Source organism: Microtus pennsylvanicus, chromosome 4 (genome assembly GCF_037038515.1).
Source record: "Microtus pennsylvanicus isolate mMicPen1 chromosome 4, mMicPen1.hap1, whole genome shotgun sequence".
In the NCBI taxonomy this organism is placed as follows: Eukaryota; Metazoa; Chordata; class Mammalia; order Rodentia; family Cricetidae; genus Microtus; species Microtus pennsylvanicus.
This window is the reverse complement of record NC_134582.1, coordinates 48,928,453-48,940,888: the sequence shown is the minus strand read 5'-3', so window position 1 is coordinate 48,940,888 and position 12,436 is coordinate 48,928,453.

The window sequence follows — 12,436 nt, the reverse complement described above, 5'->3', positions numbered from 1 at the left end:
GGAGAATAAGCCACTCTCATCTCTTTGGAAACTGTAGCACCCGTGAAATTGTAGGCACATATCTTACGCTCATTATTCAAGTACGGTGTTTATAGGTGTATGAAATACACAGTCACCAATGACTGTGATGCACTGTTTCTCAATAAATAATTAGAACTAGAGCAAGCAGGCGATTGTATCAGTGAAAATAAAGCAACCATGGTTTGCTGTCATAATTGCATCAGCAATGCAAAATCTCAGGAAAAAATTGAAATTATTTAGTGTGCTCTGTCTGAAGCAAGAAATTAATTTAGAGAAAAATGAAAAATTCCACATAGTTGAAAAATATCATATTTCTTTCTTTTTTTTTACCATTTTCTTTTTCAAAGGACCTCATTACACAGCCCCAGATGTCCTATAACTCACTGTGTGGACCAAGCATCCTTGAACTTACAGGAATCTTCCCCACTCTGCCTTACAAAATGTAAGAAACAGATGAATTAGAAAGAAAGTACAATAGAAAATTGAGAGAATTTTGAATTGATTAATTTATTCTTAGATAATTAATATTATTTTATACCGTAGATCAATTTATTCTTAGATAATTAATATCATTTTATACTGTAAAGTATAATGTATTTTTTATTTCCTCATGTCTTCATCTTTTTAAATTAAAAAATATTTATTTTATCATTTTACGTGTGCTAATATTTTGTTTACATATCTGTATGTGGACTACTTGCATGTCTTGTGCCCAAGGAAGTCAGAAGGGCACTGGACTCTCTCCAGCTCCCATGTGCAAATCTTAGCAGTAGTGTTGAATGGAGACAGTCTCCAAAGGACAAATAGAACATAGTATAGGATTCTAACCTAAAATATAAACAGCATCTTTTTTAAAAAACTATCTGTTTTGTGTTTTGTTTTGTTTTAAGTCATTGTCTTTGAGACAGGGCTTTTCTGTAGCTTTGGAGCCTGTCCTGGAACTAGCTCTGTAGACCAGACTGGCTTCAAATTTACAGAGATCCACCAGCCTCTGCCTCAGGGGTGCTGGGATTAAAGTCATGTGCCACCACTACTCAGCTCATTTATGATTTATAAATACAGTTTATTCTCATTATTTGTGGTTGTTTGACAAAGATTCCATGAACAATTAGCAAATACTGAATCATTGCTCCTGGGGGAAATAGAGGACCCGAAATGCTCTCGTCACATTTCAATGAACTGATCAACACCTCTTTGTCTTACATGCTTTCTATTTAAAGACACTTGTAGGTGTGTCGCACGGAACTTATGACGAACTTCGCAGGAACACGTGCCTAACAATGCTTCTCTAACACATATTTTCTGCATGAGGTAACTCATGGAGTCCTTCCACTTAGGAGCGCTGGATTGCACTTCAGTACCACTTGGATTCCTCTCTAAGTGGATACATCGTCAACAGAGCACAGGAAAATGTGGAGAACGCAGCAGCACACAGACGATAGGGGGACAGCTGACACAAGAAGGATTTAAAACTCCCACCGTGGTGTGCACGTTTGCTGCTGACTGAAGAGAGCTCCATGACTGTCGAGTCTGTGATACAAGCAAGCTTGATGAGTAGACATATTACAAGCATGGGGTCCATAACAATGGCTAAGTGTACAGACACATACTCCAGTTACCAATTATTTATCCTAAGAGTGATCAACAGTAATTTCAGCAATGATAACTCCTGGGAAGAAAGGCTGGAAAGGGATGGAGGAACTTGAGGAAATAATTAGTCCTTTTTGATGGAAAAATTTTGCCTTTTGATCATAGCAAGATCGTATTATTTTATATGTTTTTCCTTGGCCTTAAAATGACTCACATGTAAGAAAAAAAAATCCTTTAAGATTGATTTATAACTTACTGTTAATAAAATAACTAATTAACTTGGGCATTTATAAGCCATTATTATGATTGACTGAGGTCAGTGTTTGAGCTGACCTCAGCCAGTCATAAAGATTTTGAATTTCAAAATGTCACTAAATTGATTCCTTTTTTTAACACTCCCAGGGTAATTCAACATATCCTCTGAATAACTGAGGAACTATTGACAATTGATGACTTTTCAGGAGGGAGAGTCAGTTTTCTTAAAGGGTGTGGGCTCTGGTAGCCAACCAGGCTCCAGTGATGGCCCACACCCAGGAGGGATGAGCAGCACAAATTGGACTTGGTGGATCATTTTGTTTTCTTGAAAGGAGGCCACAAAGTTGAGAGGGATGGAAGAGGACCAGGGAGGAGTTATGGGGAGGACCAGGGGTGAATATGACCAAACCACATTCTGTGAAATTCTCAAAGAATCAATATAAAATTATTAAAATGGATCTATCTCTGGTTTTTACTTGATGTAATGAAATCATCCCACAAGTCAGACAAAAATAGGAGGTTATCCAATGAGTTTTTAGAAACATTTCTTAGGGTACAACGGTATTTTTAAGTGTTCATATTTGTTTTCAAGATATTATGGCACTATTCATATAAATACATAAAACAGATAAATATTTATGTAATGGATTAGCAAAATAATGAAACAAATGCTTACATCCCTGGACTCTTTGGGACCCAAGGGTAACAATGGTAATGATACAAAAAGAAGTGGTATTCACTAAAGTCTAACCCCAGCAGATATTATTATTTTTATTATTTTTTTTTTTTGGTTTTTTTGAGACAGGGTTTCTCTGTGGTTTTGGAGCCTGTCCTGGAACTAGCTCTTGTAGACCAGGCTGGTCTCAAACTCACAGAGATCTGCCTGCCTCTGCCTCCCGAGTGCTGGGATTAAAGGCGTGCGCCACCCCTGCCCGGCCAGATATTATTTTTTTATTGCAAAATGATATTCTTAGAAATTAGTAACATTATCATGATAGTAGAGGTAATATATGAAAGAGTGAGACACAAATAGTTCCTTCCACATTTAAAATAAATTTGCTTTCTAGCTGTAGAGACACATCCATAAATAGATACAAAGATTTATGTTTAAATTGGTGAGGAAATAATTCTATTATTATCCATACCAGAATTACTCTCCAATTTTACTTTTTTGTTGATTCTTTGTGGATTTCAGTTCAGGCATCTTAATCCCACTCTTCTCCTTATCCCTTCCCATCCATCCTCTGCCCTTGCAATCCCCACCCCAGGGATAAAACAAAATAAAATGTAAGAGAAAAGAAAACCCTCGTTGTGGAAGTTGCAGCGTGACACAGTGAGTCACATAGCAGACCCTTTAGTCCATGTATCATTACTTGCAAGTGTTCATTGCAAAGAGTCACTGGTTTGGTTCAAGGCTCCGGATTTTGATACACCATCGATCCTGCACCCTCACTGGGACTCCCCTTGGACATCCTGTTGTTGTTCTGTGTCGTGGAGATCCTTCAGCTTTGGATCTTGCAGGACTGGTCCCTTCACGTGCTCCAGCAGATCACAGATGGGGTGGTTGATGGGATGGGCCAACTCATAACCTTGACTTTGGGTCTGTGCGGTTCCTCTGTTGGTTGGCTTGCCAGCTCTCCCTCATCCTCAATCCCAGGGTGAGCTCCCCAGCAACTCCCTGACTAGCTCATTCTATATAGCAAGCATCAAGGGGTGGGGCCCATTCTCCTGCTCTCATGACATAGGGCTGGTTTGCCCACATCTACACCACCAGGGCCAGTTCTACTGCCTTGCCCAGGTGAAGTGGAGGCGCCACTCTGAGGAGTATTTCAGTTAGTGAGATGCAGGGCCAGTTCTCTAGCTCTTGTGACCTCAGGGATGGCTCTCCTCCTTCCACAGGCCAAGAGGGGTGCAGAGAAGGGGGGCTTCTCTCCCTTGCCTATGTCACCATATGGAAGATGAAGGACAGGGCCAGATCTCTCATGCTTATGTTCTCAGGCCAGCTCACCCACGCCCTATCAGTGGGGTCAGCCATACTGTGGTTCCCAGAGAGAGCTAGGTCCTGCTCTCCCTGGTGCTGCTGTCGGTGAGATGCTGGGCCAGCTCACTAATTCTCAAGATCTCAGAGTCAGGTCTCCCACCTACCACAGATGATGAGGGCTAGGAGTGCAGGGGTAAGGACATCAGATGAGGGGCAGGACCAGTTCTCCCATGCTCTCAATCTCCATGAGGCTCACTCTCAGCCCTGTCAACACAGTCAGCTCCACTGTGCTGCTCAGGTGAGAGGCTAAGCTTGCTCTCCTTAGTGCTTCAGTTGGTGAGGGGCTGGGCCACCTCTCCTACCTGCTCTAGTTGATGAGGGAAAGGGGGAAGGTCATCTTACCCTCACCTATGCCACCACATTCATGCCAGAATTTATATCTGAAATATATTATATTTCAAATTTGAGTACGGTGAGAAAATTTACTCAGATTGGACTTCATTTTTCAAAGATGTATATATTTTTAAAATCATGTTGGTTTTCTAGTTATTTATTTATTGTTGAAAATAATTTATTCATACAATGTATTCTGATCATGATTTCCTCTCCCCCAGCTCCTCCCAGCTCCTCCACCCCAGCTGTGATGATTTGAATAGGAATGGCTCCCACAGGCTTAAATATGTGAATGCTTGGTCATTAGTGGGTAGGGCTTCTTGAGAGGGATTAGGAGGTGTGGTCTTGTTGGAGTGGGTGTGGCCTTGTTGGAGAAGCATGTCCCTGGGGTTGGCTTTGGTGTTTCAAAAGCCCAAGCCCAGTTAGTTCCTTGGGCAGCTGAGGATAGGGAACCTGAAATGGCCCTATCCTATAGCCATTCTGAAGAATATCTTGCATATCACCATAGAACCTTCATCTGGCGATGGATGGAGATAGAGTCCCACATTGGAGCACCAGACTGAGCTCCCAAGGTCCCAATGAGGAGCAGAAGGAGGGAGAACATGAGCAAGGAAGTCAGGACCATGAGGGGCACACCCCACCCACTGAGACAGTGGGGCTGATCTATTGGGAGCTCACCAAGGTCAGCTGGACTGTGACTGAAAAAGCATGGGACAAAACCGGACTCTCTGAACATGGTGGACAATGAGGGCTGATGAGAAGCCAAGGACAATGGCACTGGGTTTTGATCCTACTGCATGTTCTGGCTTTGTGGAAGCCTAGCCAGTTTGGAGGCTCACCTTCCTAGACCTGGACGGAGGGGGGAGGACCTTGGACTTTCCACAGGGCAGGGAACCCTGACTGCTCTTTGGACTGGAGAGGGTAGGGGAGAGGAGAAGAGGGAAATGGGAGGCTGGGAGGAGGAGGAAATTTTGTTTTTTTTTTTTTAAAAAGCCCAAGCCAGGCTCAGTGGTTCTCTCTCTCTCTCTCTCTCTCTCTCTCTCTCTCTCTCTCTCTCTCTCTCTCTCTCTCTCTCCTCTCTCTCTCCTTCATGCTGCCTTGGATTTGGATATAGAACGCTCGACTCCTCCAGCATCATGTCTACCTGTGTGCTGCTGCTTCTCCCCATGCTGATGAAAGACTAAACCTCTGAAACTGCCATCAGGCCCCAGTTAAATGCTTTTTTAAAAATAAGAGTTGTTGTGGTCTTGGTGACTCTTCACAGCAACAGAACACAAACTAAGGCACCAACAAGCCACCCAACTCCATGCCTTCTTTCTTTCTCTCTGTACAAACAGCCCCTTAAAAAGCAAAAAAAAAAAAGAGAAAGCATGTCATACACACACACACACACACACACACACATACACACACTATAAAAACACAAAATTGGAGACCATAATATCCAAACAAAAAGACTAGTAAGACAAAAAGTGCCTAAACAAAGCAGCATACGACAAAATAAAAAGTCTATAAGATGCCATTGGGTTCCCTTAGTGTTGGCCGTCCGCTGATGAGCATGGAGCCTTCTCTTACGTTGCTTGACACACCAACCTCCATTGGAGAAAGCTAGTTTTTCCTTCGCAAGTAGATAACAATTGGAAATAGTTCCTTGATTGGGGTGCCAACTCCTGTCCACTTCCCTTCTCAGTGATCAGACGCTGTCTGGATTGATCACCTAATCTTTGTATCTATTGTTTATAACTTCTGGGTTAGTTCAGCAAACAGTGTTTTAGAACGGAGCTGTGAGTGCCAAGGTGCCCAGGGAATGCGTTGGTTTTAGTGAACCAACTCAGTGAAGCTGACAAAGAATGTGATGTCACGTGCTAAGACCCATTCGGCAGATGTGGTACACACATAATATACTCTTATACATGTGTTGATCTTGAGCTAACTTGTAATCAGAGAAGATATATTAGAGACCTCATGACCAAACCTGTTTCCTATTGTAGATTTCAGGCAATTATGTCATAGTCTGCCTAGGAAGTATGCAGACTCCAGCTTTGCATTAAACTGTCTTAATCATCTGTTACACACGCCTGAATAACAGAAAGGTGGGGCCACAACTGAAAGCTGCACTCCCTTCCAAAGGTACCGCTTTGTTGTTTCAACACCGTGGCTGCTAATTACAGCTAGAGACTTTATTCATTTGTGTTTAATCTCTTTCCCCGCTTAGAATAAACCAGAGAACAGAGACTGTGACTGATACAGGAAAGGCAGGCAGAATGCTTGGCCACAAACAGAAAACAGCAGAGGGAGTTTTGGTAACTCACAAATCTCCAGAAGAGCTAGAGCACAGGGTTTGGCTACTACGTAGCCATAAGCAAGGCAAACTTGAAAAGTGTCCAATGACGTCACAAAACATACTGATAAGAAGGCTGCAGCTGCAGTCAGAAATAGCACCCAGTGCTTACAGATTAACACCACATCTCCCGCCCTTCCCAGCAATACCAGAAGGACCAGCTTCGCGGTCCTGGAGGCTCGGCAGAGCTCTCCTTGAAGGAAGACCTCCACATTTCTTCTTTTATAATTCCCGTCTTCCTGAGGGAAATCTGGCAGCAGAATCTAGATAAGTTCCATGGCTGCATACTAACTGAAAGAAGTGTAGAAGCATTGTGATATTTTGTGTTTTAACAAATAAAGCTTGCCTGACCATCAGAGTGCAGAGCTAAGCCACCAGAGGCCATTCACTGGTGGCACACACCTTTAATTCCAGGACTCCAGAGACAGGCAGAGGGATCTTTGTTAGTTCAAGGACACCCTTGGCTACACAAGATTGAATCTGTCTAAAAGAGAAAGAGAGCTCACACAAAGGCAGTCCCAGAGCTTGGGATCCCATGGCTTTAATCCCAGCACTAGGGAGGTGGAGACAGGAGTGATATGGCTAGGCGGAGAGAGGAATATGAGGAGGAAGGAGACAGGAGCTCAGTGCAGTCTGAGGTTTGGTGGACATAGATGGAGTGTGGAGATGCAGTCTAAGGACAGGATCTCCCCTTCAGTCTGAACATTGGTAGAGGTAAAAGAACTCTCTAGTGGCTGGCCTCTCTGCTTCTCTGATCTTCAGCATTAATCTCTATATTTGACTCTGGATTTCTATTATTAAGAACAATTAGAATTCATGCTACATAGAAGTGTGGTGTTCTGCCTTCAGCAAGTAGGAAGAGGCATGGGAAGCATAGTAAACGAGCCTGCCCAAAAACACATCACCTTACCCAATTAATACTTGTTTGATTTTCTTCACTTCAGTTGGGATGTATTTTTTCACTTGAAAGTGCAACCTTATTCCCTAGAGAAAAATGGAAAATGGATATTTCCTCCTAGGCTCACTAATAGATGTTCCTCACACTCAGTAGCAACGTCGTCTACATATATAATTGAGAGCCTTTGCTGCTTTTAATGCATATTGATGAGAGTCTACTGTGGGTGAGTGGGCACTCCTGCAAACAGCCACCAATGTGAGTGATACACACACCTTTTGTGTCCCACCTATCCGTTTAGGGACAGGGAAGGGGGTGTAAAACCCAAAAGGGTATTTAGGGACACAAAAATTTTCCCTAAATTTATTTCAATACTTCAATAAGATAAGGTCATTGTAAACTTTTATTTTTTAACAAAATAGCTACACAGTGCTTAAGTCACCAGGAAGTCATGCCATTTCACCAAGGTTTGAGGGCATCCACTGGCTGGGATTTTGCGTGAAATGTCCATGCTAGTTGTCATTCAGGTCCGTTGTCTGTGCACTCACCAGACTGGATTTATTGCCAGAGACACAATAAGTACATTTTAGAAAGGTTCCTTCAGAATTTTATATATTGTGTTCATGAACACATCATATTTTTAAGCATTGATCCACAACATCCTATTTGGTTTCTAGCCCATAGTAGACGTTAAAGCTGGAGTATGTACAAAGAGAGAAGGAAGATGAGGAGAGGCCCCACATTTGGGAGCTGGGAGTAGTAGCAGAAGACAGGACGTGGTCAGTGTATCTGTGACCTAGGTGTCTTTCTTTACAACACATCCCCTAAATGTTCACCTGTTGTCACTTGGGTAACTTGGGCTAACAACCTCAACATCCATCAGGATTAGATCACACAACTGTAGCACTATTTTTGATTGCACTGGAAATAAAAAATGAGTATCCAATATGAAGTAATCAGACTCAAGATCCCTCATATGATTTTAACACATTACTTTCACTAATTTTTTGATAAGTTCATACATGCATAGAATGTATTTTGATATTATTCATCATCCACTCCCACCCCTAATGCCTCTCAAATCCACCCAATACTCCTACCCTTTCCCAAATTCATGTTCTTTATTTTTAATTATTTCTTTTACTTTTAAGATTATAAATTCAGTTACATTTCCTCCTTTACTCCCTCCAAGACCTCCCATACACCCCTCCTTGCTCTCTTAAATTCATGGCCTCTTTTCTTATTAACTGTTGTTACATGTATATGCACATATGTATTCTTTAATACAAGCTGCTCAGTCTGTGAAATGTTGCCTGTATGTAAGTGGTCAGGGCTGATCACTTGGTGTTGGATCCCTAGTTGGTGTGCTCTTCTCTAGGGAAGACTGTTTCTCCCACTCTCAGCTTTCCTTGTTTGCTGATAACTATTTGTGAAAGGCTGAGGCATTGTGTGATTTTCCTTGTCCTCTCTGACATTCCTCTTGTTGTTCTTGCTTAGCTCATGCTTAGGCAGTCATGTTGAGACTTTATTTTTGTAAATAACCTACCGAGTCTAATTTGTGCTGTCTATGTAAACATGGGTCCTCATATGATTGCTAACATGATATAAAATATTTATTACCTTAAAGAAACAATTTGAAACATCATATATGTTAACTCACTTAACAAATGCTGATTGTAGAAGTAGATAAAGCCTACAGTTGTTGGAAGAGAGGGCCTGCTTGTTTGTCCCGGCCACCAGGCTAGCTTACACCCGAAATAACCACACAGAAACTGTATTAATTAAAACACTGCTTGGCCCATTAGCTCTTACTTCTTATTGGCTAACTCTTACATTTCGGTTTAGCCCATTTCTATTAATCTGTGTATCGCCATGTGGCTGTGCCTTACCGGGAAAGATTCAGCATGTCTGTCTCTGGTGGCTCCATGGTGTCTCTCTCCTGCTCTGCCTTTCTTCCTCTCAGCATTCAGTTCTGTCTTCCCCACCTACAAAGGTTCTGCCTATCAACTAGGCCAAGGCAGTTTCTTTATTCATTAACCAATGAAAGCAACACACAAACAGAAGGAACTCCTACACCATATAGTAGGCTTCTATAATGAATAAAGCCCTAAGGAAGGTCACAGTCTGATGGGCAATATAGTCACAGAGAATGCACTAATATATCAAAATTGCTGTGTATATAATATTAAGGAAGCAAAGTGTGCAGATTAGAAAACTGTTATAAAGATAACTGAGCTTAGCCTTGTATTCTTCCAGGCACAGAGAGACAAGGTCATTCCAATCAAGGAAACGAAGTCAAACAAGCATGAAAGACCAAAGTATACCTAGAAGGAAGAAATGCCTATAACTCTATGTTGTTGGAACACCACATGCATAGCAGGGAGAAAAAGAGATGAGGTTGCAAAGTAAACTTTGTACTTGGAAAGGACATTAATGTCATGCAAAGGAGCTTGGACTTTGTCCTTTAACTGTGGGAGGCCAAAGAACGGTTTGCAAGCTGCATACTGACATAACCAGACTTGAATTTCATAAATGGAACTCTGGCAGCCATACGAGGCAGGAATTGGCAGGGAAGTTTGGAATCAAGGAAGCCAGCTAGACAATTTCAGAAGCCCAAGTAAGAGATGGTAATCTTAAACCTGTTCTCCCAGGAGAGTTTGATGCCCACTGGCCTGTAAAGATTTCCTGCCTCAAATCTCTAGCTTCTCAGTCTACTAAGCCACAAAGATTTCTCACATCTATTTTAGGGTTTTTACCTTTAACTCCAAATTTTACTCCTTTGCATTTGGTCTTTATAACCTTGAAGCTCAATTCACCATCAAGTTGCTTCTCATCCTCCTTCTTTCCTTTTCCCTCCTCTTCCTCCTCCTTTTCTATTCTTCTTCTTTTACATCATCATGGATGACTGAAAATAAATGCCTAGTAGATACTTGATATCTATTTCTAACTCCAGACTTCTAGAACCCAGGCCCCTAAACTGAGGGCTCACATTTTTTATTCATTCTATTGTTCCTCTGTTGAACGACAGGGGACTTGGATGTTGACTGACTACTTGATATATGCCTAGCCATTGAATCCTTTTAAATATACCTATATCTCCAATATAACATACAAGAGGCTAAACATTCAAGAGGAAACATATATTAGGTGTTGAATACTCTATCACCTTTTGCTCTCTTGGGCTGGGTTTACAAAGCTAGTGCAGGCAATTCACTAGATAAAATGTATTCAAAGTAATATAGGTAGATTATTACGATTAATCCTGACACATGGATTCTTAGATGTCATCATGGAAAAGGAGCAGTCAGTTCCCTGGATTAAGATGGATTAATTAATATCAGTGTCATCCAATTTATCAATCATAGATTTTCTCCAAGTGATGATCCCACCTTCTCATACAGAGCATTAGGCAAGCCCCAAATAGTTCAAATTTCTTCACTTGAGTCACAAGCCACAGCCCAACACTCGTAACTAAAAGCAAATGCAAAGATATACTTAGGGAGTGGATACATTTCAACCTATTAGGCCCCTTGTTATTTCCCTTCTTCCCTATCCAAATTGCCTTAAGAGTAATAATGATCAAGATTTGTTTGCAATCTCCCCTTTTTCTAGTGCTTGGATACAATAGTAGGATTAAGCAAAGACATATCACAGAGGAAAGGGGACTTTTACTTTAATGTCTTGAAAGGAAACTTTTTTGGTTCTATTAGGTCCAGGTGTTCAATTCAGCACACATGAAGGTCTATTAAAGATAATCTATACAAGAATTATGCCAATAAGGATTGGGCCACACATAGGGACTATATGTGTGACTTTGTAGTGTGCCTTCTGAACCAATTCAGTATATTGTGCTTGATGCTAGTACATCTAAAGCAACATCTAGAATCAACGATTTATGCTTTATTTACCAATTCCATTATTTTTAGAAGTCCTATCAGGAGAAAACTGCATGCCTAGAAGTGCAAAGGACCATGTAAAAAGCTGACTCTAGACCATCTCTCTTCACCATCCCAAGACAGGTCCAACAATGACATTAACCCTGTGAACTGTATCGGTGGAGACTGCTCGTTTGTTCCTGTCTGCGCAGACCCGAATAATCACACAGAAACTATATTAATTACAACACTGCTTGGCCTATTATCTCAGGCTTCTTATTAATGAATTCTTACATCTTAAACCATTTCTATTAATCTGTATATCGGCACGAGCCTGTGGCTTACTGGTAAGGATCCAGTGTCTGTCACCTTTGGCAGCTACAAGGTGTCTCCCTGACTCTGCCTACTCTCTCTATATCTCTCTTCCAGTCTGCCTATATTCCACCCTGCCATAGGCCTAAGCAGCTTTATTCATTAGGCAATAAAAGCAACACATGTACAGAAGGACCTCCCACATCAGAACTATAAGTTCCTGTGATTGCAGTATCTGGGGAAAGGAGTTTACACTGGGAGCAGATTTGCCACTTCCCTCAGATGGCTCACAGGGCACATACCTTTTGGAAACAGCTACTGGCTTATGGGGCTCTTATTGACAGTGAGCATCCAATCAGTGGAGACCTTGTAATTCTCCAGCCTGGCAATCCTGCTCTAAATCAGCTCAAATTCCATAACTAGCCTCACCGATCAAATGGAAACGCCATCCTTGTCCAAACAGGATCTTGACTTTACATAAAGAAGTGGCAGCTAAGCTCACGAGGGAAGCCTTATTCCTGGGTATGCTGCCGACTCAATGAAATCCCCATAGTTCATACAAGTTCTTCTAAATGGCAGAACCTGGCCATTCATGATGCAATTATCCTGCAACCAGGAGGCATCAGCCTTGATGTCATCAATACAGATCCCAAAGCAGACATAATCATTGTCTCAATTGGAAGAACACAAGCCCGTTTTTTTTTATAGCACTTTAGCTAATATTCCCTTTGATACATCTTGCTTCATTTTTTTTCAGTCTTGAGATATCGCTA